Raw genomic sequence first — 6,084 nt, 5'->3', positions numbered from 1 at the left:
AAATTGGTCACATTGAGGATGAGACTATGTCTAGCATCATGGCTAGATCAGAATCATTGATGACTAATCCAGCAATCTGGAAGGTTATTTCCCTTGACAATGGCCTGGGAGCTATGAATGAGGTGTTATCTTTCCAGGCCAATGCCAAAGTAAAGAAAGGGAAAAAAGGGAGAAGCTATTTCATATTTCAAGTATGAGGTCTTGATCCATTGTCTTTGGCAGAAGCACTGTGCCATGATGTCAGCTCCTTCTCTTCCTTGTCAATTTGTTTCAGAATTCTCCAGCATCTATAAATGATGAGATACCAGATGGATTCTTCTTCAGTTGTGACTTGTGTATTCAGGGCTCAATGCCTTCCAATTTTGCAGCAGTGTCAGGTGTCAGGAGCACTAATTAAGTTTCCTTCCAACGGGGGTTAAGCACTGTTTTCTCTAATGTGATTTCCACAATACCCCATCACGGTCCTCCCCACTGTGACCAACAAGATCCTTTGAACTGGAATCTGACGAAGTTTCCTTTACCTATTGATGTAAGCTTCTGGCGTAAGACATTCAAGACTTACAGAAGCTAGTCATATTAGCCCGAAATAATAAAGGATTCGCTGAAAGTTGTATACTCATAGACATTGGTGTCCTGATGACTATCTTGTGTGGAATGAGTTTGTGTTTCCCGTCAAGTATACCATGAACAGTCAGCAAAATCAAAAGCAATACGTTCAATTGGAGAAGTAAAGTTGTTTTGGCAAGTTTTGTTTTATGTTAGAGGATCTCATTAGTTCTCTCAACCCTGTCTAAGGATTGTGGATGAAAGAGACAATGATAACTTCAAGAAGTTTGCAACGTTTTCATTCAGGTTCCTAGGATTTGCCTGGTGAAGGTGGGTTCTTCTGTCTCTGGAGACTGAGAAAGGTATACCAGGTGGGAAACACAAATTCTAACAGTTTCTTTGCTGCCATGAGCACATCAGCCTTGTAGCAGGAGAAAACTTCAACCTCTACAGAAAATCACATACTAGAACAAGGACATATTCATAACCAATAGAGAACAACAGATGGATGAAATCCAGCTACAGGTGTTCAAAGGGTCCAGAAGGAGGTCTGAAGCCTTTGGGAACAAAACCAAATTGATAGGATTATGGATCTAGAGGCTAGACTTCTGGTAAATTTTTTTTGTAATTTTCAGGAAGCTTTTCCAACAATGTTTATTCATAAATTGTGTCATCTTAAATGGACCTACGTGGGTGAAGGAATGCACATAGCCGAAAATGGGATTCCAGGAGGGTAGGAAGAACCAAGCAGGTGTCTTGAGTTTCCTCTAACCCTGACTGTTCATTTAATTTACAACCAATGTTCACCTGTCTGAATTACTCTGGTTGAGGAGCAGAATGTTGCCTTGTCATAAACACATCAAGAGAGCAAAAGTCTCGCAGTGAGGGGGCATTTCCTGCAGAAGGAGAATGGGCTTCATCCACATGTGCCACAATCATACACATACACTATGAAGAACCCTTAGTATTACTTAACAATCCTTTCCCGTGAAATTTTCATATGAACTAAGCATAAGCAGTTTAACAAATACTTTGAAATATGTAGGTCAAAAAGACTTCATTTCCAGTTTGATTTAGGGTCGTTTGTGAAAAATATTTTTAAAAACAGTTTAAAGCCTTTGTTTACATAAGACCACAGATTATTATGAAATTTAATCATGAAAAGATAAACAACCTTGGGGAGTGTAGCCAGTTTGTCCAGGGAGGCAGTCGTGGTAGAAGAGATTCGGAGGCTGATGGCAGGTATAGGCTTCGAAAGCTCACTAGTGCTCCCTTGGTGCTCGAGCCCCTTGAAATGACATCCCCATCACAATGACATCTCTTTCAAGAAGTCCCCTTGCAGACTTCCAACTTTGCCCATGTCATCTTTCAAAATTGACCAAGAGTTATCTTCCTAATGCACACCTGGAATGTCATTACGCCTTAACGCCATATGTCCATCCACATCCAACAGATTGGGTTGGCATACACTAGATTGGATGGCATATCGCTTGTAATTATTACATATTGTTTTGGACTCCTATGCCTGAACATTATGTAGAAGATCAACAGTTCATTGTGTATTTGCATGTCAACGATATTACCTTCCAAACGATGATGGAGAATTTTATCACTGCTGTTACATTACCCTTTAGGGTGAAAGTCATGGAGCAAGTACGCCTTTCCAGTCGGGAGCTTCTCCAGTTGAAAAGTTACTTACTATGGAAGATGAAAGAAATTCTGATATGTTAGTGGTCACCACAAATGTTGGGCTTCTTGAGTTGTAAATTGAGGAAACCATATAAGAGAAAGAAGAGCTGTTAGAGTTCATTGGTGTTCTGGGAAAAGAACCAACACAACTTGGAGAACAAGTTGGAAGAAGACAAAGACAACTTAACCATGAAAAAGGAAGATATGACCAACTGCAATCTGAGCAAGAGGGTCTTGTTGAATATCACGAAGTGAAAGATGGAAAATGAAGGGTTTAAGAAGAGATTCAACTATGCTACATCCAAAGCTCTCCAACATGACGAAGATATTGTGTCAGTGACACAGAAAGCAATTGAATAAGAAACTGAATGAGATAGTTTAAAGGAGAAACTCAGGAAGACACAATACGAAAGAGAACAACTGGAATGTCATTTCAAGATGGAAAAGGATGAGAAGGAACTTTATAAGGGACAATTGAAGAATACTGAACTAGGAAATACCAAGCTGTGTCAAAGGTCCAGACGTTAAATAATTTACATGGGAACAAAAAAGCATCATTAGTGGGGTTACCTGGCTGACTCAGTTGTGGGAACGTGCACCTCTTGAACTCTGGGTTGTGAGTTTGAGTCCCATGTTAGGGGTAGAGATTAGGTAAATTTTAAAAACCTTAAAAAAAAAGAAAGCATGATTACTCATTTGCAGGAGAATTTCAGCCTATTGAGGTTCTGTTTGACTGAAAAGGAAAATCCGCAAAGGGCTTTCTTGTTTATAACCAGAGGTAAGGAGGATTCAGGAGTTTTCTGTGTGTTTTATATTTGTTTTTTTTTTAACAGCAATATTTTAAGCAGAGGAGTGGGTTTAGGCACATAGGCAAGAAGTAGTCTTTCTGGCTAAAAACTTCGTGATGCTGTCGATGTATGAGATAAAACAATGGCAGATCTATATGCTGCACATTTGGAAAATGAGAAAGTCAAAAGAGTTAACTTGTGCAGTGAGAGAAATTAAACTAAATCTGTGAAAGAAGATCAGGAAAAGACTATACATGGGTACACGAAATGAGAAAAGAAGTTGAAGACTTGAAACTTCATTTTCAGTTGGCAACAGATAATTAATTACAAAGATAATTCAAGGAATGCCCAGGGTCCCAAAACAAAGAAATACAGTTTCAAATCAATCACCCAATAGCAACAGTGTATTCACCATGAAAACTGGGAATCAGCAGAAAGTGAATGACGCCTCAATAAATCCATCTATAGATGTAACATTCATTCAAGGTCTGTAGCTGAGACAGATTCTGACTTTGTAACAAGGGGTCAAGTCTGTCACATAAGCCAAGACATTGCTGACAAAACAAAATACAATAAATGTAAACAACTCTTGCAGGAGTTGCCAGGAAGTGGCAGAAGTGAAGCCAAGATGGAAAGAACAGGTGAAGATTGCTGGAAATGAAAACCAGCACTAGTTGAAGTCAAGGACAATGACAAACTTGAACTGGCAGAGAAAGACAAAGAAATAGATGGTCTAACTTCACATTTGGAAAACCTCTCCCGGGTGAAGGAACTAAAAGGACTCTAGAAAATCAGGCAGAGAGGAAGATGGAAGGACTGTATTCCCAGAGTCCTCAGAAGACCTCAGGGTCAACATTTGCTCAGAGCAAGATGGTCATGATGCTGCAGTGCCAAATAGACAACCAGTTCTGCAACATGTTAATCCTCATGCAACACAGGAAACCAGAGATGGAGCAGACAGACAGTGCTTTTTTAGAATTTTTGTTGTTGTTGTTGGACAGAGTGAAAGAGAACATGAGCAAGTGGGGGAAGGGCAGAGACAAAGAGGGGACAGAGGATCCAAAGCAGGCTCTGTGCTAACATCATGGAGCCTGTGCAGGGCTCCAACTCATGAACCCCTGAAATGATGACCTGAGCAGAAGTCTGACTCTGAACTGAGCCACCCAGGCACCCCACAGATGATGCTTTCCCCCAGATGAAATCCGAAGGGCACCTGTGAGAACCTTCCTGGGGTCTTAAGATAAAGTTCTTGTAGCCAGCTGCTGGATACCTTAGTGGGCCTGATGATTTAGAAGATCTGAGGATAATAAAGAAGATGAGAATGTGCCCAGTTCTCCTGATCCTCCAGCTCAGTGTTTATAGGGGCACCTGGACACAGAACAGGCTGTAGCTCTGATTCCAGCCTTGACATTGACAAAAAGTGTCCCCTCTGTGAATTAATGTTCCCTCCCAATTATGATCAGAGCAAATTTGAAGAATATGTTGAAAGTCATTGGACGGTGTGTACAATGTGCAGCGAGCAGTCCCCTCCTGACTGTAACCAGCAGGGCTTTGAAAGGCAGGGGCAGACCCATTTTCATCAGAAGTGCTTTAAATTTTAACGAGTTCCATTTTATTATCAGTTAGTAACCCAACAGTTAAAGGAAATTGCCTCAAATAGACCACGATGGAGACCACATGGAATCACTTCCATGTACCCTCTACCACACTTTTCTGAACAAGAGCTACTTTTGAGTTTTGTGTTACTAGGTTCAGGATCAATCATTGGCTCAACAATAAATATAACTGTAACTTCTGCTAGTCTCAGCAGCTCACGATAAGAAGGTGTTCTGTGTTTGTGTCTTTTAAAAATGTTTATGTATTTATTTTGAGGGTGGGGAGGGGCTGAGAAAGAGGGAGAGACAGAATCACAAAGGGGCTCCATCTGACAGCAGTGGGCACACACAGGGCTAGAACTCAAGGACTGGATGAGCCTGACCTGAGCTAATATAAAGAGTTGGCTGCTTAGGGGACACGTAGGTGGCTCAGTGGGTTGAATGTCTGGCTTTTGCTCAGGTCATGATCTCATGGTTTGTGGGTTCAAGCTCTGCATCAGGCTCCATGCTGACAGCTAGCTCAGAGCCTAGAGTCTGTCTTCATATTCTGTGTCTCTCTCTCTCTGACCCTCCCCTGTTCACGCTGTCTCTCTCTTTCTCTCTCTAAAAAAATTTAACAGTTGGCTGCTTAACTGAGTGAGCCTTGCAGGTGCCCCTCTTTGTTTGAATCTTTACTTATTCCTCACTTTGCAAAACTATATGAATAAAGGAAATGTAATATTTTAATAATACCATACTGAAAATATAACCAGTAGAACATCTTGATTGAGCGTGACTACTAAATATAATGTAAGAAAAGTAATTTATCATACAAAATTGTGTAGATTCTTTACACCAGTCTATAAAATCATACCATAATTCCCAAAAAAATGGTACTTTCAACAGAGAGAATACAATATTTGATTTTGCACCAGCTTACTTTTGATATTAAAACTCATTTTTCAGTAAATCAATTTTAATCTTAGTCAGTTTGACCACACATTACAATTCCTTCTTCAGTATTCCTTTTCTAGGGTGCTGAAAGCTCAGAGTCTGGAGCCTGCTTCAGATTCTTTGTCTCCATCTTGCCCCTACCCAACTCAAGCTCTGTCTCTCACTCTCAAAAATAAGTTAAATATTGAAAAATTCCTTTACTAGAGTCCTTCCACTACTTTCTTAACTTCATTCCAATTTTGTCCTGTTTTTATTCCTTAAACATCCTCAAATGAAGAAAAAATTACTTTCTTATCTCTTAACAAAAAATGTACCTCCTTTCCTCACATCTTTTCTTACTGAAACCACATCCTACTTTTCTGGCACATGAAGATGCTTCCTTTATTATTTCCAGTCGTTTTCACTACATTATTATTTAGAACTCTTAACCCTTGGATTGCCTTAATTTCTAGTGAAAACTAAGAAGTAAGCAATTGTGAACTGAGTGTTATATGAGCATTCTTTAAATTTGCAAATTTATAAACACATCTCAT

At 39.8% G+C, this 6,084-nt stretch overlaps 1 pseudogene; it reads left to right on the top strand.

Annotated features, from left to right (window-relative positions):
* Positions 1–1,870: 1,870 nt before the first annotated feature.
* LOC115284581 lies at positions 1,871–4,624 on the top strand (annotated as a pseudogene).
* The last annotated feature ends 1,460 nt before the right edge of the window (positions 4,625–6,084 follow it).

Source organism: Suricata suricatta, unplaced genomic scaffold (assembly GCF_006229205.1).
Source record: "Suricata suricatta isolate VVHF042 unplaced genomic scaffold, meerkat_22Aug2017_6uvM2_HiC HiC_scaffold_107, whole genome shotgun sequence".
NCBI lineage: Eukaryota > Metazoa > Chordata > Mammalia > Carnivora > Herpestidae > Suricata > Suricata suricatta.
This window is presented reverse-complemented; position numbering and strand designations above follow the sequence as displayed.